Raw genomic sequence first — 24298 nt, forward strand, 5'->3', positions numbered from 1 at the left:
GATGCAGGCGGACATGTTAGGTTGCCTTGATCCAAAAGTGGTGCTATCGATGTCGGACAGCGCTCAAGACCAGCTGGTGTTACCACCTCCAAAGAAAATGATGACCTGCCAATCACGCTGGCTGTTGCGGGTAAAGAGGTGGCAGGTCTGCGCCCCAAAACAGGTGTGACTGCTGTCCCCCCAGTCACAGAGGATGAAGAGGCCGCGGATGCACAAGATATGGCAGACGGTGGTTGGCCCGGCCGGCTAGACCGCATTGTAGCACACTGAGCTTCCCACTGCAACTTATGCTTCATGTCCATGTGCCGGTTCATGCATGAAGTACTCAAACTATGTATTTTTTGGCCTCTACTTAGCTTTTGCTGACAAATGTTACAGATAGCACGAGTTGTGTCATCTTTTTCGATCTGAAAAAATGACCAGGCTATGCAAGGCTTAGCACCCATGTGACCTGAAGAGCCACCACGATTTGTGGTGAGAGGCAGAGTTGTGTTTGAGGATGCAGTTGTTGACGTGCTTCCAGTACTACGTCTCTGTCCAGGAAGGCGCAACCTGACCTCGTCATCACTAGCATCTTCCTCCACCTCCTCTGCTGACCTCATCTCTTGGCTGACTGTGGGTTGACAGTAAGTGGGATGTCCAACCTCATCATCATCACCCTGTGCGTTATCACACCCGTCGTCCTCAGAGCCAACCTGTTCCTGCCCTGACAAAAAACTAAAGTTGTCGCTCCAATCAGGTATTTGAGTCTTATCATCGTCTTCCTCATTGTCTCCACCAACAGGAGTTACAGTTTGGGAATGAGGGTCTGACGCGCCCCTGGGCCTGTGTCGCGCTGCGCTGCGCACGCGGGAGCCTACCCGGAGCCGGATCAGTGGAGGGTTGTAGTCTCGTGGCGGTGACCCGGTCCGTGCCCAGGGAGTCAAACTAGACGGCAGTCTATTAGTAGTAAATAGTTGATGACTACGCCACCCGTTGAGAGCAGCCAGGGAGCTGCTGCTGCAGGGCAGACCGCTGAGGCCGGTGGTAGGATTGTGCAGCGTGATAGTATAACCCCCAACGGGAGGGGTATGGCCTCAGGGCAGCCGACGTGGATGATGGGGGTAGCAGGAACCACTCAGAGACGGTACGGTGTAGTTCAGGGTCTTTACTGGTAACAACGACAGACCCTCCCGGAGTACTTGCTAGCAAACGGGGCCTGGTCAGTCTTTGAGCAGATGGGATCTCCCCTGGCCAGGCGTAGTTGTAGGCCTCCCAAACTGACTGTACTCTTCTGGCTACCTTGCTAGAAGCTGATGTAAGTAGCCCACGTCCCTGAGTGTACCGTGTGGTGCTCACCCGTATGGCCGGTGACTCGGGGCCTTCTAATGGCTTCCGCTCCACGATGGCGGTGCTGGTCCCACGCGTGTGACCGTGCCTTCGGGCTTCTGGGCCAGGGGACCTGAAATCCCCTGCCTGACGGATTCTGCTGCTGGGTAGGAGTTAGTCCCCACAGCCTCGGACTCCGGGTCCGGTAAAGAATCTTCTTAGTCAGGGCAAGCTCTGCAGCTGCCAGCCCCTGACTCCTTGTAAGCCTGCTGTTTCCTATGCTGCTTCTTGTCTCCACTCTCCTTGTCTGACTCACCCTGCCTCAGCCCCGGGTTTATACAGGGGAAGTTCTTCCCCTCCCAAGACTGGGCAGGAGGTGTGGCATGCACAGGATCCCTGACCAAAGGACCTCCCACCTGCTCTCAGACATAACATTACATTACTGTGGAAAACCAGACCCCTGGGGTGCCACATTCCCCCCTAGTGAAATTTAGTACTCCGGGACTAAACACATTTAGAAAAACATAACAAAGTATAACAATAACAATACTATAAGAAAAACACATAAGATGGTTACGGCGTGTCCGCAACCGGATGCAGTCTTTGAAGAAAAGCAAAGGTGTCCATTTCACCAACACAGGGAGACGTAACCAGGTAGGGGTCTGTCCTACCCCGAGTCCTTAACAGTCTCTAGTCCATCCTGGGTTACGCTCCAACTATATACAAGGATTCCCGGTAAATCCACCAAGGTTTCCTAAAAATAACTAGAAACACAAAATTATACACAAGCAACAAGACACAGAAAAACATAAATAAAACAATTTATACACTTTAAATTCTCCAGCGTGCGGGTAACTGGCCTCTAGTGGCCCTAGTGGACCTACGGAGCTGACTGTCTGGCCCTGAACTACAGGGTGTAGGAGCTGTCAAGGGTAAACTGGGCAGCTGTCTACCGGCTCTTTGTCTCACTAGGGCTACGGCAGGCTCACTATAAGCAGAGGGTTGATTCTCCTGTTCTACTCGTGTGGAGTCTTCTGCCTCCTGGACCGGCTGTTCTTCCAGCTCTACCCGTTGCTCCGTAGGTTCTTGGGATGATGGTTGGAGGAAGGTGAGTACGGGTACCACAACTGCACCATTGACTTGAGTCCAAGACCGAGGGAAGTCCTAGAGCACGGTACTAACCATATCTTCCCTTTCTCCCACGGGTCGATGGTCTTCTTGTTCCTCTTCAGGGTTCCTCAGTTGTTCGGGACACTTCTTCAGGTGGTCCCGGGATACAATGGCTGTGGTTTCCCCTCCGTCTTTACTGATGGTACAGACCTTCGGGTTCTCGTGGCTTGAGGGCAGTACGGTGTACGGGTCCTCCTCCCACTGGTCATCCAACTTGTGGAGCCGTCTTTTCCTCTTCAAGACCTGCTCTCCGGGTACCAGGGGAACAGCGGGAGCATACTGGTTGTAAGTCTTCTCTTGTCTTTCCCTAGCCTGACAGAGACTTCGCTCCACGCTCTCTTGTACTCTCCGGTACTGCTGCTGCCTCTCTGTGTCCCAGTCTGTTTCTGGTGAAGTGTCCTCAGGTGTCAGGACTCCCATTTCCAGGTCAACAGGTAACTTACCAGGTCTCGCCCTCATTAGGTAAGCCGGGGTACAGTTGGTGGAACCTACCGGGATGTGGTTGTATAGGTCCACCAGATCGGGCAACTTCTCAGGCCACAGACTGCGTTCTTCCAGGGGCAATGTTTTTAGAAGATCCATTACCACCTGGTTCATTTTTTCACAAAGTCCATTAGTTTGCGGATGGTAGGGTGTCGTCCTTATCTTCCGGCAGCCATACAGATTGCAGAATTCCTGGAAGACCTCCGCTTCAAAGGCAGGTCCCTGGTCCGTCAGCACTTGGTCCGGGTACCCGTGTGGACGGCAGAAGTGCTGCTGGAAGGCTCTAGCTGCTGTTTGAGCCGTTAAGTCCTTGACGGGGACGACAACCAAGAACCGGGAGTAATGATCCACGATGGTTAACGCGTAGACGTAGCCACTTCTGCTTGGGGTCAGTTTTACATGATCCAAGGCTACCAGTTCCAACGGTTGCCGGGTGACGATGGACTGCAGGGGAGTCTTCTGGCTGGCCCGGTCCTTCCTTCTCAGATTGCACGGGCCACAGTCTCTGCACCACTTCTCGATGGTTCCCCTCATGCCTACCCAGTGGAACCGCTCGCGCAGCAGGAACTCCAGCTTTTTCCACCCGAAGTGTCCAGCTCCGTCGTGGTATGCCTCCATCACCATGGCTGCGTCTCTTCGTGGCACCACTACTTGCCAGAGTAGTTCATGCGTCCGGGAGTTGACCATTCTGCGGCACAACTTCCCCTTGTAAAGGAATAGTCGACTCTTCTCCGCCCATAGTTGTTTGGCTTCCTCCGGAGCGTCTGGTTCAAGGCGAGCCTCCGGCCGAGTCAGCATCTCCTTCACTAGTCGGACGGCAGGGTCGCTGTCTTGCGTTTCCGCCCAGTTGTAGTGGGGTAAGGGGTTCAACGTAGCAGCCTGCTTACCCCTTACCCGGTGGGAATACTGGATAGTCCCATGACGGTGGAACGCAGAGAGTTCAACTTCTTCCAGTCCCTCCGGATCTTCTCCTTCGTCCGGCAGGTTGGGCATCCTGGACAGGGCATCCGCGTTAGTATTGGAGCGTCCTGCCCGGTATTTGATTGTGAACTCGTAGTTGGACAGACGGGCCATCCACCTCTGCTCCAGGGCACCGAGTCTTGCCGTGTCCAGGTGTATCAACGGGTTGTTATCCGTGTATACGGTGAACCGGGAAGAAGCGAGGTAATGCCTAAAGCGCTCGGTGACTGCCCATACCACGGCCAGGAACTCTAACTTAAATGAGCTGTAATTCTTGGGGTTCCTTTCGGTGGGTCGCAGTTTTCGGCTGGCATAGGAGATTACTCGTTCTCTCCCCTGCTGAATCTGGGACAGTACGGCTCCTAGCCCGATGTTACTGGCGTCGGTGTAGAGGATGAAGGGCTGGCTATAGTCCGGGTACGCCAAGATTTCATCCCCCGTGAGGGCCATCTTCAGCTGGCGGAAGGACTCTTCTTCTAGCTCTTCCCATTTGAAGGGCGGCTTCTGGTTCTTGGCCTTCCGGGACTGGCCTATCAGGAGGTCCTGCATAGGCGCTGCCTTTTTGGTGAAACCGGGAATAAACCTTCGGTAGTAGCCTACCAACCCTAGGAACTGCCGCACTTCTTTTACGCTGGAGGGGCTTGGCCATCCCTTAATTGCGGTGATCTTATCGGGGTCGGGAGCCACTCCGTCAGCGCTCACCACGTGTCCCAGGTATTGCACCTTTGGTTTCAGGAGGTGACACTTGGAGGGTTTCACCTTTAGGCCGTAACTCGCCAGAGCTTCGAACACCTCCGCCAGGTGTTTCAGGTGGTCCTCATAAGTTTTGGAGTATACGATGACATCGTCCAGGTACAACAGGACCGTCTCGAAGTTTCTGTGGCCCAGACAGCACTCCATTAATCGTTGGAAGGTTCCTGGGGCGTTGCAGAGTCCGAACGGCATGCAGGTGAACTCGCTAAGTCCCATCGGGGTGGTGAATGCGGTCTTCTCCCGGTCCGCCTCTGCTACAGGAACCTGCCAGTACCCGCTAGTGAGATCCAAGGTAGAGAAGAAGTTAGCAGATCTTAAAGCAGCCAATGACTCCTCTATCCTTGGTAAGGGGTACGCATCCTTGTGTGTGATACAGTTGATTTTCCGGTAATCTACACACATCCTCATGGTGTTGTCTTTCTTTTTGACTAAAACTAGTGGGGCTGCCCAGGGGCTACAGCTATCCCGGATTACCCCAGCCTCCTTCATGTCTCGAAGCATCCCCTTGGCGTGTTGGTAGTGTGCAGGGGGTACGGGTCGATACCTCTCTTTTATGGGAGGATGATCTCCCGTGGGGATGCGGTGTTCTACCCCCTTGACCCGCCCAAAGTCTAACGGGTGTTTACTAAACACTCTCTCATACTCTTGAACCACCCGATAGACTCCTTGTTTCTGATGTGAGGGAGTGGAATCAGTACCCAAATGTAGTTGCTGACACCAGTCCTCCATGTCTTTCTTAGAGCCGTTACCTTCCTCCGGGTGAGATGGAGGCAAGGGTTCCACAGATTGTATAGAATTTTGATTAGTGGTATATAATTTGGCTAGCGTGGCATACCGGGGCAGGTACACTTCCCTCTCCCCGATATTTATTATGCGAATGGGCACCCTCCCATGGCGTACATTGACCACCCCCCGTGCTGTCAAAATGGTGGGCCTACTGTCTGAGTAAACTGGTTCTACCATTGCCTGGTAATCTCTTCCTCTCAGACCAATAGCTGCCCGGCACCAAATCATCATTTCACTTTTTGGGGGCATGGCAATAGGGAAAGGGTCACACATTCTTACGCTACCAATCTCACCGCCGGAGAGTTCCACTTGTTGCCGTTGCATCAGTGCCCGGATCTCTTTCTGGAGCACCCGCTGCTCGCCGGAGCTGGCGTTCTTGGCAACCTGCTGTAAAAGGAAAATCACCTCTGCAAGACAATTTTCAATTACGTTAGTTCCTAGAGTTATTTTTGGGTGACTCTCATGTTTATCAATATCTACAATGATCAGTCCCTGTGCGGCCAGTTCGACTCTACCGATTTTGAGGGCCACCTCTTTAAATCCGATCTGTGGCACGGGCTGGCCATTGCTGGTGATGATACTCAAGTCGTCGTCAGGGTAGTGGGTAATATCCGAGTCATTCCAGTACTGCTTGAAGAGCACGTACGGGATGGTGGTGACCTGTGACCCGGTATCCAGTAGGGCACTCATGGGAATGCCATCCAGTACCACAGGCAAGACTGGACGTCCTCCCACATATCTGTCGCGCCAGTTCGATGGGCCTGGTGATCTTTTTCCTGGGGGTTGGCCCTCTACCCCAGGTTGTGCCCGTTTAAAGAACAGTACCTTTCCATATGTCCGGATTGATTGCAGCGGCGGCAGATGGGTCGTCCGTCCTCGCTGTATCGGTCACTGGGTCTTCCTCTGGCCGGTGGGGTCCTCCTTGGTCGACGCCACGGGATGTCCTCCGGTCCGGATGCCAGCTGGATCTTCCCTGGGGTGGAAACCTGTAAAGACTGCACAGTTCGGGTTAGCGCAGCAACGCTCTTAGCTAGCTCTTGGACCTGATGGTGTAGGTCTGGAGCCGGGTCATTGTCCAAAGCCTGCGCATCAGCTCCCACAGGCCCTGCTGACAAGGGCGCCGCCTCCTGATAGTAAGTGGTAGTGGGGCGTCTGTGGGTCACAACGCCACCTGGTGCCGGTTCTCGGAGCACCCGGATGGCTCTGTCCTTGAACTGTGCAAAGTCCAGATGGGGATCCTGTAAGGCCATTGCCCGCAACTGGGTTCGGTGGGCATTGCAATATAAACCCTCTATAAATTGTTCAGTCAACAGCCTGTCCTCGTTTCCCACCCCATCAGGGTCGGTCTGCTTTATGGCCCTCAGGGCCTCTTGTAGGTTTAGTGCATAGTCCCTTATACTCTCATGCGCTCGCTGCTTGCACCCGTAGAATCTAAGCTTAATCTCGGCTGAGGTGCGGGTATCAAAGGTGTCCTTCAGCCGGGTTAGTATTCCTGCGACAGTCTTCCTCCCAGGTGGCCAGGATTTTACTTCCCTTTTGGCTGCCCCGGTTAGTTGGGCCACCAGGATGCTCACTTTTTGCTCTTCTGTGAGGGGGTACACCTGGAAGAGGCTATCCAGCTTTTCTCTAAAGTCATGCAGGGTATGTGACTCCCCTGAGTACTGGGGTAGCCAAGCTGCTCCCGGGATATAGGGCATTGTGAAGGGCATAACTGCAGCAGCGGTAGCGCTGGCGGGGGTTGGGGCAGTGAAGCTCTCCTCCGTATCCGACATCTTCCTCCCCCCTAGTGGACCGTGGCCTACCTTGCGATGATCCTCTTCCGTAGGCCGCGGCTCCGCAGTGGATCGTCAGGGTTGAGGACCTTCCGTCGCGCTCCTGTGACGTCGGCGTCTGCTGGGCTCCTTCCAGGACCTTACGCAACGTCCGGACGTGAGGCGGGGCTTCAGTTCTCGCGCGCTTTCAGAGTCCACGCCCCTCTTCTTCCCGCGCGGCGTCCCCAAGATGGCGTCCAACGGCGGGAAAACTCCACGGATGGCGGGAAGAAGGCCGAAGATGGCGCCGGATGGCGGGAAACTTCACCGATGGCGGGAAGAAGGTAGAAGATGGCGCCGGATGGCGGGAAACCTCCACGGATAGCGGGAATCTTCACCACTGGTAAGTTTGAACAGTCTTTGCTTTTCAGGCACGCAGTACCCGGTGGTTGCGGGCACGAGATCCTGCCGACTACGCCAAAGCAGACGCGCCCCTGGGCCTGTGTCGCGCTGCGCTGCGCACGCGGGAGCCTACCCGGAGCCGGATCAGTGGAGGGTTGTAGTCTCGTGGCGGTGACCCGGTCCGTGCCCAGAGAGTCAAACTAGACGGCAGTCTATTAGTAGTAAATAGTTGATGACTACGCCACCCGTTGAGAGCAGCCAGGGAGCTGCTGCTGCAGGGCAGACCGCTGAGGCCGGTGGTAGGATTGTGCAGCGTGATAGTATAACCCCCAACGGGAGGGGTATGGCCTCAGGGCAGCCGACGTGGATGATGGGGGTAGCAGGAACCACTCAGAGACGGTACGGTGTAGTTCAGGGTCTTTACTGGTAACAACGACAGACCCTCCCGGAGTACTTGCTAGCAAACGGGGCCTGGTCAGTCTTTGAGCAGATGGGATCTCCCCTGGCCAGGCGTAGTTGTAGGCCTCCCAAACTGACTGTACTCTTCTGGCTACCTTGCTAGAAGCTGATGTAAGTAGCCCACGTCCCTGAGTGTACCGTGTGGTGCTCACCCGTATGGCCGGTGACTCGGGGCCTTCTAATGGCTTCCGCTCCACGATGGCGGTGCTGGTCCCACGCGTGTGACCGTGCCTTCGGGCTTCTGGGCCAGGGGACCTGAAATCCCCTGCCTGACGGATTCTGCTGCTGGGTAGGAGTTAGTCCCCACAGCCTCGGACTCCGGGTCCGGTAAAGAATCTTCTTAGTCAGGGCAAGCTCTGCAGCTGCCAGCCCCTGACTCCTTGTAAGCCTGCTGTTTCCTATGCTGCTTCTTGTCTCCACTCTCCTTGTCTGACTCACCCTGCCTCAGCCCCGGGTTTATACAGGGGAAGTTCTTCCCCTCCCAAGACTGGGCAGGAGGTGTGGCATGCACAGGATCCCTGACCAAAGGACCTCCCACCTGCTCTCAGACATAACATTACATTACTGTGGAAAACCAGACCCCTGGGGTGCCACAGGTCTACATTATGGTCAGAACCTTCTGCGTCTGGTCCTGGATCCGACTCATAAAGATTCTGGGCATCAGTGCAGATCATTTCCTCGTCTGGATTCACAGAAGCGCTGGAGTCGACCTCTGATTCCCAGGCTATAGTATGAGTAAACAGCTCTGCAGACTCAACCATCTGTTCTACCTCATACTCAGACGGGCAGCTGGAGATTTGGGAGCTGTGAGGAAGCAAGTGCGATTTGGGTGACACCTTTGAGGACTGGAGTATTTGTGATGTTGAAGTTGATGTGGAGGAGAGCCCACTTAAAGGAGCACTTGATATCCGTTGAAGCACCTGCTGTTTTTGTGCCTCATCTGGAATTTGTAGCGATTGGCGTGGCCGTAAGAAAGGGATCTTATCACATTGTCCGCTAAAAGAAGTAGACATTTTAGTTTGGCTGGAAGATGGTCTTTCTTCTGCACCTACCCCACGGACACAACCTTTTTTCCCCTTCCCAACACGCCTATTCCCCTTTCCACCAGCAGCAGGCCTTTTTCCACTCATTTTGGTGGTTAACTAATTCACAACTCTGGAGTTGTTTGCACAAAAAAACAATGGATGGTAACCGAGCAGAGCTGAGTGGCCAAACTGTGGTATTAGGCCAAAACTATTGGCTGGGTTAGATGCAGAAAAAAATTATTTTTAATTTGCAACCTGATGGAGGTCAGTATAGATGGACTAATAGACCAAGTCCCACACACCGCTAGAAGCCCAAATATTTTTTCAGAGCTAGATGCAGAAATTTTTTTTATTCAATTTGCAACCTGATGGAGGTCAGTATAGATGGACTAATAGACCAAGTCCCACACACTGCTAGAAGCCCAAATATTTTTTCAGAGCTAGATGCAGAAAAAAATTATTTTTAATTTGCAACCTGATGGAGGTCAGTATAGATGGACTGATAGACCAAGTCCCACACACCGCTAGAAGCCCAAATATTTTTTCAGAGCTAGATGCAGAAAAAAATTATTTTTAATTTGCAACCTGATGGAGGTCAGTATAGATGGACTAATAGACCAAGTCCCACACACCGCTAGAAGCCCAAATATTTTTTCAGAGCTAGATGCAGAAAAAAATTATATTCAATTTGCAACCTGCTGGAGGTCAGTATAGAAGGACTAATAGAACAAGTCCCACACACTGCTAGAAGCCCAAATATTTTTTCAGAGCTAAATGAAGAAAAAAATTATTTTTAATTTGCAACCTGATGGAGGTCAGTATAGATAGACTAATAGACCAAGTCCCACACACTGCTAGAAGCCCAAATATTTTTTCAGAGCTAGATGCAGAAAAAAATTATTTTTAATTTGCAACCTGATGGAGGTCAGTATAGATGGACTAATAGACCAAGTCCCACACACTGCTAGAAGCCCAAATATTTTTTCAGAGCTAGATGCAGAAAAAAATTATTTTTAATTTGCAACCTGATGGAGGTCAGTATAGATGGACTAATAGACCAAGTCCCACACACCGCTAGAAGCCCAAATATTTTTTCAGAGCTAGATGCAGAAAAAAATTATATTCAATTTGCAACCTGCTGGAGGTCAGTATAGAAGGACTAATAGAACAAGTCCCACACACTGCTAGAAGCCCAAATATTTTTTCAGAGCTAAATGAAGAAAAAAAATATTTTTAATTTGCAACCTGATGGAGGTCAGTATAGATGGACTAATAGACCAAGTCCCACACACTGCTAGAAGCCCAAATATTTTTTCAGAGCTAGATGCAGAAAAAAATTATATTCAGTTTGCAACCTGATGGAGGTCAGTATAGATGGACTAATAGAATGATGCTATGCCCAAAAGATTTTACTTCACTAGGTGCAGTAAAAAAATTGGTATTCTATACACAGGTGGTATATCTTGCAACACAGATAGGCTACTCCACTGACTAACACACTCTGCAATAGGCCAAAAAGGATTAGCTTTGCTAGATTCAGCCAAATGCTGTGAAAAAAACTTGCACAGCACTGGCACAGACCTGCCTGGCAAAAACTGATAGGAACTGATGTAACCTAGTCCTGAAAAGGACTCCAATTACAATTAGTCTTTACTCCCACAATCTATCTATTTAAGAGCACAGACCTGCCTGATAAAAGTCGTAGGAAATGCTGTAACCTAGTCCTTAAAAGGACTGCAATCACAACTATTCCCTACTCCCAAGCTATCTGTATATTTGTGCGAAAATTGGCTTGAAATTAACAAGGTATAGCGCACACAGCAACAGCGGTGCCGTCTAACACGCAGCTGCAGCAGTGAGAAAATGGTGGCGACGGGGAAAATGGCTTGGTCTTATAGGGCAAGGACATGTGACATACACTGCCAATCACACATGCCCTTGCTTGTGTGAAAAAAAGCACTTCGCTCCGTGTGTGCGCTGCTGATAGGCTGACAGATTGCACCTCCCCACTGCAAATGCGGGAAAGAGAAAAAAAAATGGAGATCTTCATTGTTCCTGCAGAGATCCATCCCCTGCCCCTCCCCCCGCCCCGCTGTACACTCAAACTGCGTATTAACATTAATTTTCATCATTACTGAGAAAAAATCCAGTTATGATTTTGGTGCACGAACAGTTATCGAAACATAACCTTGAACAGCCGAATTTTTCTCAAATTGTTCGTGTTCGCCGACCGGCTCGAACACCGCCCAAAACAGCTCGAATTTGAGATTGGCGAACAGTTCGAGTAGAACAACGCTCATCTCTAGATATGAGTACTGTCTGGTAGTGGTAGATGTTTTCTATAATTGGCCCGAAGCATTTCCTGTGCCCAACATGACGGCAAAGACTACGACCAAGAAGTTGATCTCAGAAGTTGTGTGCCGGTATGGAGTCCCAGAAGTAGTGGAAAGTGATCAGGGCCCTGCCTTCATAGCTTCAGTCTACCAGGAACTGTTGACAATGATAGGATCAAGTGTGGCCCTGCATACTCCATATCATCCACAAGCCAACGCCAAGGTAGAGAGAATGAATGGTACCCTGAAGAGAAAACTGACAAAAATTATGCAGGAGTCGACTGAGGGATGGCCTGACTTGCTCCCCATTGCTCTTTACCATGTCAGAACAACCCCATTGTCCAGACATGGGTTGTCACCGTGTGAGATATTGTTTGGAGCTATATCCCCAATAGCTTCTTACTGTCCACAAGAATTGTCTTAGTCCAATGATAGAGTTGTTCAGTTTGTAATCAATCTCACTAATGAATTAACTAACACCCATGCCATGGTTTCTTCTTCCATTCCAGATCCTGAAGCCAGCAGTGCCTGCCACCGTATAAAACCTGGAGATCAGGTATTGGTCAAAAGACACGTAAAGAAAAGCTGCCTAGAACCATCCTTTGACGGCCCTTACCAAGTTCTACTCGTGACTCCTACCTCGGTGAAGGTTGAAGGCCGGCCAACATGGATACACGCTTCACACTGCAAACTGGTTCCCGAAAATAAATGATTTCCCTTATCCTTTCCTTATGTATATTAAGTTCTGGATTGGCGATGCCCGCTAAAAATACTGGCACCAGCCCTTATGTACTATGAGTGAATATTACCATCCCAACCCAAACATTCTTCTTTGACTACTGTAATGGCCAAAATATTAACTAATACCTCACTTGATATCTTTGCACTTTTTTTATCTGCCAGGGCGCGGCCAGGCCCATTAATGGTGACCTTGTGAGTGGGGGCTTCACAACTCTGCGATGCACGGATAGGGTGCCGGGCATCCCGCCTAACCGAATAGTAGGGGCGTGTAATAGGATGCTGGCTAGGCACGGTGCCACGAGTGTGTGAGTGGCACCCTACTGCAAGTCTCATCTGTGTGCAGTTTTAGTGCTAGGCAGTCACTCCTCCAGTGAGAGTGGATGAGAGCAATTGTTCATTAGCATTCTGCACCTGTGTTACCTCCTTCTAACAAAAGGGGGCCGGCCGCGTCCTGGTGTGCATTTTTTGAAACCTTGGCTGGTCAGTACCATTGCCTTTAGCTATTTTCTAATTTGACCTTGGAATTTTTTTAAAAAAATTTTATTTATTGTTTTGGCTTTGCTGTCTGTTATTCCTAATATGGGCAAAGGACTGAACTCTGGGTTGTGATTGGGTGATGGGAACTAGGAAGGAATGTCTGTAAACCTATATAACCTGTCTATGCAATACAAGGGTTAGAGATTTCCACGGAATCCTCCCAAACTGAGACCTGTCTCTGTCTGGTTCCCTACACTGTGTTCCAAATTATTATGCAAATAATATTTTCTCAGATTTTCCCAAATTACCTATATGAATTGCAGTCATTGTAATTTTCCAGTCAAATAACTATTAAGGTACAATTGAAAGGTTTTTGTACAAACTGCCTATGATAACAGTATATTTTTAAAAAAATAAAAAACTCAAACTGCACTCAAAATGCATGTTCCAAATTATTATGCACAGCAGAGTTTTCAACCTTTTCATTTTAATAATGAACAAAAAAATGGTCATTTTTGAAATTATAAGCATTAGCAGGTTATTACAAACTGAAATCAAACAGTTGTCAACTCAAAACTTTATTCTAGGTGATGTTACATTTGCACATAGGACCCCTTGTTCGAAAGGAGCTTCTGAACTCTCTCATCCATTGAATTTGTCAGGTTTTGGATGGTTTCTGGATTGTTTTGCATGAGGACAGAATACCCTCCCAGAGCTGTTGCTTAGATGTGAACTGCCTCCCGCCATCACAGACACTCCTTTTGATGATGCTCCAGAGGTTCTCAATGGGGTTGAGGTCAGGGGAGCATGGGTGTCACACCATAAGTTTGTCCCCTTTTATGCCCATAGCAGTGTATTGTCTGTTCGAGCCTAAAATATTTGGAAACCACCTTGATGACCTTGAGGACCCCCTGGAGGTCCCCCCAACAGCCACACTACTAAATTCTCACATTTCACGATTGCTTGCGCTCGAAATGTTGCCTTTTAGGCTCGTGGAGATGGAAGAATTCCGCAACCTGATGGCGGAGGCCATCCCTCGGTATTCGGCAGATCTGTGGCTCACACCGCTGAACCTACAGCCAGGCATGGTCATGTGTGACAATGGCCGGAACCTGGTGAAGGCTCTGAGGCGAGGCGAGCTCACACACGTACCATGCCTGGCCCATGTGCTTAACCTCGTGGTTCAGCGGTTTCTCAAATCCTACCCGGAGCTGCAGGATCTGCTTTTAAAGTACGCCGCCTGTGTGCCCATTTTAGAAAGTCAGCTACAGATTCCGCCGCCCTTGCCGTGTTTCAGCAGCGTTTGCAGCTTCCTGCTCACAGACTGGTGTGTGATGTCCCCACGCGTTGGAACTCTACACTGCAGATGTTGGGAAGGATTTATGAGCAGAAGAGGGCAGTTGTTGAGTACCAGCATCAACAAGGCCGTCGGTATTCAGTTCAGACTCCACACATAAGACCTCAGGAGTGGACATGGATGTCAGACATATGTACCATCCTCCAAAACGTTGATGACTCCACCAAGATGGTGAGCGGCGATGACGCCATAATTAGCATCACCATCCTGCTTTTCCGTCTTCTGAAACGCTCTCTGCTCACAATCAAAGTGGATGCATTGCAGTCAAGCCTCATTTCATTCCAACGTGGATTGGGTGACAATGAGGAAGAGGAGGAGAAGGAGGAAGGACAGGAGCTAGTTACATGCACTATTGACAGTACTACCTGCACAGCTGTCATACCATCTGTTCAGCGTGGATGGCCAGAGGACAGAGAGGAGGAGGAGGAGAGCATGGTCAGTCATCCTCTTGGTGAAGACACGGAAGTCTTGCCTGTTAGTAGTCTGGCACGCATGGCTGAGTTTGTTACGCTGCCTTTCCCATGACCCTCGCATTCTCAAAATTTTGGGTGACAGTCATTACTGGTTGGTGACACTTCTAGACCCACGCTACAAGGAAAACTTTATATCTCTTATTCCTGAGGCGGACAGGTCTACAAAAATGGGGCTGTACCAGAAGACCTTGTTGCGGAACTATAAAAAGAAATTCTGAAAATGCTGGCGGCAGAGGGCACACTTTGTTGGACAACCAAGGAGTACAGGCGAGAGAGACACAAATGCAATCCAGCAGAGGCAGGGAAACACTGTCAAAGTTCTGGGAGAGCTTTCTCATACCCTTCCATCGCACAGGCCCTGAAGCGCGGGGTACTCTCACAAGGAGTGCAAAGTTTGGGAAGATGCTGAGGGAGTACCTTGCCGACCATACCAACGTCCTCCGTGGTTACGCGGTGCCTTATAATTATTGGGTATCCAAGCTGGATAAGAGGAATGAACTGGCTCTCTACACCTTGTAAGTCGTGGCCTGCCCTGACGCCAGCATTTTATCAGAGCGGGTTTTTAGTGCCGCCGGTGGAATTATAACTGCTAAGCGCATCCGCCTGTCAACTGAAAATGCTGACAGGCTGACTCTTATAAAAATGAACAAGGGCTGGATTGGGCCAGACTTCTCAACACCACCGAATGATAGCAGCGTAACATAAATTCAAATCCAGTGTCTTTTCTTGGGAGGTGTATTCCCATGCACCTTTTCACACCCACACATGGGTATACGATTCCTGATTTTGGCTATTTGCTCTTGTCCTCCTCCTTCTCCTCATCCTCCACCATCATATCATCAGGGTGACCGTGGTCCGTGATGCAACACCCACATAATTTTTTTAAGGGGTGTTTATGATGCCCGTAAAAAATAAATTTTTATACAGTATGTCCATGTAAACCCCCCAGGGGTAAATGTTTGTCAGGCAATACACTTAGTGCATGGGCATTCCAAGTATAGGATGCCCGCTCCTTTCTAATGGGAAAAAATTTTTATGAGGCCCTCCTCCATGTCTCTTCCAAGGGTCATTGAAGTGCCTCCAAATTTCTGGCAGCCCTTGCATTCACTGCATAGGCTAACACTATGGGACACTCTTTCCTTTCTAATGGGAATTTGTAGTTACTGTGACCCTGCTCTGTGTGTCTTTAAATTCTTAGTGGGGTTTTTCCTAAAATTGGTCAGCCGTTGGACTCATTGCATACCCTATAACTGTATAGCAGACTCTCTCATTTCTAATGGGAACATGTTGTACCTTGTTACTGTGGCCCTGCTCTGTGTGTCTTTAAATTCTTAGTGGGGTTTTTCCCAAATTTTGGCAGCCCTTGCAGTCACAGCATGGGCATTACCACTATAGGAGACCCGCTCCTTTATAATGGGAACATTTTTTTTACTGAGATCCTCCTCTATGTCTCTTCAAAGGGGTATTGGGTTGCGTCCAAATTTTTGGCAGCCCTTGCAGTCACTGGATACGCAATAACAGTATAGGAGACCCTCTTGTTAATAATGGGAGCAACAAAGCATAGCCGGCTGATGGCTCTCTAACAATAGCTAGGGCCGACTGCTGGCCTTTTAAGAATAATAAGGGCCGTCTGATGTCCCTATAAAAATAGGCTTTATGACTTTGAGTCCCTCCATCATAAATTAAACCAGATGTGTCTGATGATGTGTCACACACCACATTGCCAGATAAGGTTGTATAATGTTAAAATGACATTTCGCAGTGAATGCATTTGTCTTAAAAAATAACGTAAAAAAAACCAAAACAATAGGATCTTTCTTTAGTATAAAAAACAGCGTCACCAATTTAACCTCAATGTAATCACATTGTTCAGCTCATGCACCTCCTCCTCCATCTCCGAAATGACCACATCAGTCACAAGCTGACAGCACTGCAGCACTGCCTTGGCCAAGCGGCAACAGGCTGTGCTGAAGATAACATGCTTAATTGACCAACCGCCCAGCGCTGCAGAGTTGTTGAAAGCTGTAACACAGCAGCCTGATCTGTGGCTCTCACAGACTGAACATACAGCCAGGCATGGTCATGTGTGACAATGGGCGGAACCTGGTGACGGAGAAATGACAGCCGGGGTTGATACAGTTTACCTCTATGCCAGTCCTTTCCCAAAGCTATAGAATATGGCTGAAGCGAAATACAACTCCCACTGAGAAGCTGTTTCAGATTGAAAAACATTGTGCCCACAAGAGTATTTGATTCTGAGGACTAACCTTTCTCACCTGCTCAAGAGCCAAGGCACACTAGAGGATTCTCTGGTGGGACCGTCCAACCCTGCCGAGAAGCAGTCCTGGCTAAGAAAAGTGTGTGGGAGGGTTCCCGGACACTCTATGGCTGCTTTTTTATTGAGAAGGAAACACACGCAAACACGGGGAGAACATACAAAGTCCTTGCAGATGTTTTCCTTGCTGGGATTTGAACCCAGGATAACAGCACTGCAAGGCTTCAGTGCTAATCACTGATGCAATGTGCTGCCATTCACCCTCTAATATCTAACAGGCTGGAGAAACTTGCACCTACTGCCACTCTATCTTCAGCTTATTTGTGAGAAAATGTATTTGGGCAGCCACTCAGTCTACCAAATAAAATTCCTGAGAAGGAAATTGGGGATGCTAATACCATGGCGTCGTACCATAGTTTGCTGGAAATGTTCCAGGATGGTAGGAGGCAAGCAAATTCCCACAGAAAATTACCAGCAGTAATGTTCAGGCCACATTTCAAGTGCAAGCAGCTTTAGAGGACTTCCTGGGAGAAATGACACGCAGGATAGATACGGTTTCCCTCTATGCCAGTCCTTTCACCGAGCTAAGTACAACTCTCAGCAAAAAAAGTTGTGGACTGGCTCTGTACCGTCCCTGGCCATATTCACCTGTCCATGTGTTTGTGGTTAGGCGGTCCTTCCCAGTAAGTGCACTGGGGAGGGCACGGGTAATGTTGTGGGACCCATGCTTGTGGAAGGCGGAGGCGATACCGGGAAATATAGTGTCGGCTGGGGACCGAGTATGGACACCCGTCCGCAGCTTGCCTGAGGTTGTGAAAAGCTTACGCCTCCACGAGCTTAAAAGGCCATATTTCAAGTGCAAAGAGCTGCCCAGAAATCTGGCAGTTTAGTGTTATGCCCTGTGGGTGGGTGGGTGGCTGACTGCATACTTGCACTTGCATTCCAAGTAACAGAAAACTACTGTAAGCAGATGGCAGCCTCTATCATCATCATGGCCTCACCTCGGCACTATGAACTCTCCTGAAGGAGAAGCCAGGGCCCGCCGGAGGAGTCTCCGGTTCTCTGGTGGGCCCGTCCAACCCTGCCGAAAAGCAGCCCTGGCTAAGAAAAGTGTGGGGTAAGGTTCCCGGACACTCTATGGCTGCTTTTTTAATGTGGATCGGCTATGCTTATGCAAGTTATTTCTCAAGACTAGTGTTGAGCGATACCTTCCGATATCAGGAAATATCGTATCGGATTGGATCGGGCCGATACCCAAAAAGTATCGGATATCGCCGATTCCGATACCGGAAACCAATGCAAGTCAATGGGACACAAATATCGGAATGAAAATAAACCCTTTCTTTCCTTGTAGGTTAATTCTACATGAAGTAAAACAACTAAGAATAATGTAGAATGACATGAAAAGCCGGCAATTCATCAGCGGCATTCACCGGTACCCGACAATTTACAACAGAAAGAATAGAGCTTCACACATAGATTAGATAGATAGAAACATGTCAGTCACATATATATGAAGTACAGTGACAGTGTTGCTTACTGTACTTGTCATTTAGTGTAAAGGATTTATTAAAAAAAATATTAGTGTTTTCGTGCACCGTCTCTTTAAAAAAGCCGGCCGGCAATTCAGCAGCGGTACCCGACAATTTATAACAGACAGAATAGAGCTTCACACATAGATTAGATAGATAGAAACATGTCAGTCACATATATAAGAAGTACAGTGACAGTGTTGCTTACAGAACTTGTCATTTAGTGTAAAGGATTTATTTAAAAAAATAATAGTGTTTTCATGCACCGTCTCTTTAAGAAAGCCGGCCGGCAATTCAGCATCTGTACCCGACAATTTAGAATAGAAGGAATAGAGAATCACACATAGATTAGATAGATAGAAACATGTCAGTCACATATATATGAAGTACAGTGACAGTGTTGATTACTGTACTTGTCATTTAGTGTTAAAATAAAGGATTTATTTAAAAAAAAATTGGCGTGGGGTTCCCCTTAATTTTAGGCTCTAGCGGAGGTTAAGCAGACAGCTGGGGCAAATGTTTGAAGCCTGGGAAGGGGGTAATACCCACGGAGCTTCCCAGGCTACTAATATCAGCCCCCAGCTGAATACCTAGCCTTTACTAGCTATTAAAATGGGGGACCCCCCCAAAAAAATGACGTGGGGTCCCCCCTAATTTAATAGCTAGCACAGGCTAGGCAGACAGCTGGGGGCTGATATTAATAGCCCAGGAAGGGTGCCATGAATATTGGCCCCCTCCCAGGCTAGAAACACCAGCCGTCAGCCGCCCCAGAAATGGCGCATCCATAGGATGCGCCAATTCTGGCACTTAGCCTCGCTCTTCCACGCTGCCCTGGTGCGGTGGCAGGGGGTAATAGGGTTGGGGTTGATGTCAGCTTATAATGCCAGCTGACATCAAGCCCAGGTTAGTAATGGAGAGGCGTCTATAAGACACCCCCATTACTAACCCCATAGTCAAAGTTAAAAGAAAACACAAACACCCAGAGTAAAGTCCTTTAATTGAAATAAAGACACAATTCTTTATTGTTCTAAATTAAACCATACTTACCATCACGCCCATTCCAGCTGAAGCCAACGATCTCCTGCAATAAAAGAAAAATAATAAAGCAACCTCATCCTTACCTTTCGATGGTTCCCAGGACAGCTCCAGCTCTGCTACATCGAGATGACAGGCTGGACCGCAGCAGAAAGCTGCCATCCAGCCTGTCATCCCGCAGACACTGAGAAGCGCAGGCATGCTTGCGCTCCTCAGTGTCTCTCTGTGACGTCATCCAGATGAGCCGAGTTCATGTCCAATGAACTCAGCTCACCTCATGCACGTCACTGACAGCGTGGGAAAATTCTCCTGCACTCAGCGCTTCAGCGTGAGAATTCTCCCACGCTGTCAGTGACATACATGAGGTGAGGTCATGTCCAATGAACTCAGCTCACCTCATGCACGTCACTGACAGCGTGGGAAAATTCTCACGCTGAAGTGCTGAGTGCAGGAGAATTTTCCCACGCTGTCAGTGACGTACATGAAGTGAGCGGAGTTCATTGGACATGACCTCGGCTCATCTTTATGCCGTCACAGCCAGACACTGAGGAGTGGAAGTATGCCTGCGCTTCTCAGTGTCTGCGGGATGACAGGATGGATGGCAGCGTTCTGCTGCGGTCCAGCCTGTCATCTCGATGTAGCAGAGCTGGAGCTGTCCTGGGAACCATCGAAAGGTAAGGATGAGGTTGCTTTATTATTTTTCTTTTATTGCAGGAGATCGTTGGCTTCAGCTGGAATGGGCGTGGTGGTAAGTATGGTTTAATTTAGAACAATAAAGAATTGTGTGTTTATTTCAATTAAAGGACTTTTTTCTGGGTGTTGTGTTTTTTTAAATACTTTACTAGAAATTCATGGTGGTCATGTCTAATATTGGCGTGACCCCATGAATTTTGGGCTTAGGGCCAGCTGATAATGCCAAGCTGGCCTTAACCCCTTTATTACCCAGTGAGCCACCGCACCAGGGCCCTGGATGAGTTGGGTACAGCGCCAGAAGATGGCGCTTCTATGAACGCGCCATTTTCTGGGGCGGCTGCGGACTGCAATTTGCAGCGGGGGTGGCCCAGAAAGCTTGGGTCTCCCTGCGCTGCGGATTCCAGCCCCCAGCTGCCTAGTTGTATCTGGCTGGGCACAAAAATAGGGCGAAGCCCCACGCATTTTTTTTTTAAATTATTTCATGAAATTCATGGAATAATTAAGAAAAAAAGGGCTTCCCTATATTGTTGTGTCCAACCAGGTACAAATAGGCAGCTGGTGGTTGGGGGCAGCCCATTCCTGCCTGCTGTACCTGGCTGGACACAAATATAGTGCGAAGCCCCACGTCAATTTTTTTTTAATTATTTCATGAAATAATTTTTTTAAAAAAGGGCTTCCCTATATTGTTGTGTCCGGCCAGGTACAAATAGGCAGCTGGTGGTTGGGGGCAGCCTGTTCCTGCCTGCTGTACCTGGCTGGACACAAATATAGGGCGAAGCCCCACGTCAATTTTTTTTAAAATAAGTCCTTTATTTTAACACTAAATGACATTTGAGGAGTTAATAAAGATGCAGTCCCTAAATTATTATTTATTTTTTAATTAATTTTTCCCAAAACTTTTGACGTGGGCTTCGCCATATTTTTGTATGCCAGCCAGGTACAGCATCCAGCTTCTATGAACGCGCCATTTTCCGGGGTGGCTGCGCACTGCAATTTTCAGCGGGGGGAGGGGGGGGGCAGAAAGCTTGGGCCTCCCTGCGCTGCAGATTCCATCCCCCAGCTGCCTAGTTGTACCTGGCTGGACACAAAAATAGGGAGAAGCTTCACGTATTTTTTTTTTTTAATTATTTCATGAAATTCATGAAATAATTAAGAAAAAAAGGGCTTCCCTATATTGTTGTGTCCAACCAGGTACAAATAGGCAGCTGGTGGTTGGGGGCAGCCCGTTCCTGCCTGCTGTACCTGGCTGGACACAAATATAGTGCGAAGCCCCACGTCAATTTTTTTTAAATCATTTCAGGAAATTCATGAAATAATTTAAAAAAATTGATGTGGGGCTTCGCCCTATATTTGTGTCCAGTCAGGTACAGCAGGCAGGAACGGGCTGCCCCCAACCACCAGCAGCCTATTTGTACCTAGCCGGACACAACAATATAGGGAAGCCCTTTTTTTCTGAATTATTCCATGAATTTCATGAATTTAAAAAAAAAAAAACGTGGAGCTTCGCCCTATTTTTGTGTCCAGCCAGGTACAACTAGGCAGCTGGGGGCTGGAATCTGCAGCGCAGGGAGGCCCAAGCTTTCTGGGCCCCACCCGCTGCAAATTGCAGTCCGCAGCCGCCCCGGAAAATGGCGCGTTCATAGAAGCGCCATCTTCTGGCGCTGTACCCAACTCATCCAGGGCCCTGATGCGGTGGCTCACTGGGTAATAAAGGGGTTAAGGCCAGCTTGGCATTATCAGCTGGCCCTAAGCCCGAAATTCATGGGGTCACGCCAATATTAGACATGACCACCATGAATTTCTAGTAAAGTATTTAAAAAAAACACAAACACCCAGAAAAAAGTCCTTTAATTGAAATAAACACACAATTCTTTATTGTTCTAAATTAAACCATACTTACCATCACGCCCATTCCAGCTGAAGCCAACGATCTCCTGCAATAAAAGAAAAATAATAAAGCAACCTCATCCTTACCTTTCCATGGCTCCCACGACGGCTCCAGCTCTGCTACATCGAGATGACAGGCTGGACCGCAGCAGAACGCTGCCATCCAGCCTGTCATCCCGCAGACACTGAGAAGCGCAGGCATACTTCCACTCCTCAGTGTCTGGCTGTGACGGCATCCAGATGAGCCGACAATGAACTCGGCTCACCTCATGTACGTCACTGACAGCGTGGGAGAATTCTCCTGCACTCAGCGCTTCAGCGTGAGAATTTTCCCACGCTGTCAGTGACGTGCATGAGGTGAGGTCATGTCCCATGAACTCGGCGCACCTCATGCACGTCACTGACAGCGTGGGAGAATTCTCACGCTGAAGCGCTGAGTGCAGGAGAATTTTCCCACGCTGTCAGTGACGTGCATGAGGTGAGCTGAGTTCATTGGACATGACCTCGGCTCATCTGGATGACGTCACAGAAAGACACTGAGGAGCGCAAGCATGCCTGCGCTTCTCAGTGTCCGCGGGATGACAGGCTGGATGGCAGCGTTCTGCTGCGGTCCAGCCTGTCATCTCGATGTAGCAGAGCTGAAGCTGTCCTGGGAACCATGGAAAGGTAAGGATGAGGTTGCTTTATTATTTTACTTTTATTGCAGGAGATCGTTGGCTTCAGCTGGAATGGGTGTGGCGGTAAGTATGGTTTAATTTAGAACAATAAAGAATTGTGTCTTTATTTCAATTAAAGGACTTTTTTCTGGGTGTTTGTGTTTTTTTTAAATACTTTACTAGAAATTCATGGCGGTCATGTCTAATATTGGCGTGACCCCATGAATTTCGGGCTTAGGGCCAGCTGATAATGCCAAGCTGGCCTTAACCCCTTTATTACCCAGTGAGCCACCGCACCAGGGCCCTGGATGAGTTGGGTACAGCGCCAGAAGATGGCGCTTCTATGAACGCGCCATTTTCCGGGGCGGCTGCGGACTGCAATTTGCAGCGGGTGGGACCCAGAAAGCTTGGGTCTCCCTGCGCTGCAGATTCCAGCCCCCAGCTGCCTAGTTGTACCTGGCTGGACACAAAAATAGGGCGAAGCGCCACACATTTTTTTTTTTAATTATTTCATGAAATTCATGGAATAATTAAGAAAAAAAGGGCTTCCCTATATTGTTGTGTCCGGCTAGGTACAAATAGGCAGCTGGTGGTTGGGGGCAGCCCGTTCCTGCCTGCTGTACCTGGCTGGACACAATTATAGGGCGAAGCCCCACATAATTTTTTTTTAATTATTTCATGAATTTCCTGAAATAATTAAAAAAAAATTGACGTGGGGCTTCACACTATATTTGTGTCCAGCCAGGTACAGCAGGCAGGAACGGGCTGCCCCCAACCACCAGCTGCCTATTTGTACCTAGCCGGACACAACAATATAGGGAAGCCCTTTTTTTCTTAATTATTCCATGAATTTCATGAAATAATAAAAAAAAAAAAAACGTGGAGCTTCTCCCTATTTTTGTGTCCAGCCAGGTACAACTAGGCAGCTGGGGGATGGAATCTGCAGCGCAGGGAGGCCCAAGCTTTTTGCCCTCCCCCCCCCCCGCTGAAAATTGCAGTCCGCGGCCGCCCCGGAAAATGGCGCGTTCATAGAAGCTGGATGCTGTACCTGGCTGGCATACAAAAATATGGCGAAGCCCACGTCAAAAGTTTTGGGAAAAATTTATTAAAAAATAAATAATAATTTAGGGACTGCATCTTTATTAAGTCCTCAAATGTCATTTAGTGTTAAAATAAAGGATTTATTTAAAAAAAAAATGGCGTGGGATCCCCCATAATTTTAGTCTCTAGCGGAGGTTAAGCAGACGGCTGGGGCAGATGTTTGAAGCCTGGGAAGGGGGTAAAACCCACGGAGCTTCCCAGGCTACTAATATCAGCCCCCAGCTGAATACCTAGCCTTTACTAGCTATTAAAATGGGGGACCCCCCAAAAAAAAATGACGTGGGGTCCCCTCTATTTTAATAGCTAGCAAAGGCTAGGCAGACAGCTGGGGGCTGATATTAATAGCTCAGGAAGGGTGCCATGAATATTGGCCCCCTCCCAGGCTAGAAACACCAGCCGTCAGCCGCCCCAGAAATGGCGCATCCATAGGATGCGCCAATTCTGGCACTTAGCCTCGCTCTTCCACGCTGCCCTGGTGCGGTGGCAGGGGGTAATAGTGGTGGGGTTCATGTCAGCGCCAGCTGCCATGAAGCCCAGGTTAGTAATGATGGCCGTCTATATGACACCCCCATTACTAACCTACAAAGTGTTAAAAAGAAAAAACACACTACACCCAGAAAAAAATAATTTATTTGAAATAA

The sequence above is a fragment of the Phyllobates terribilis genome, unplaced genomic scaffold, assembly GCF_046119375.1.
Source record: "Phyllobates terribilis strain yellow unplaced genomic scaffold, ASM4611937v1 Scaffold_2__4_contigs__length_985480577, whole genome shotgun sequence".
NCBI classification, from domain to species: domain Eukaryota; kingdom Metazoa; phylum Chordata; class Amphibia; order Anura; family Dendrobatidae; genus Phyllobates; species Phyllobates terribilis.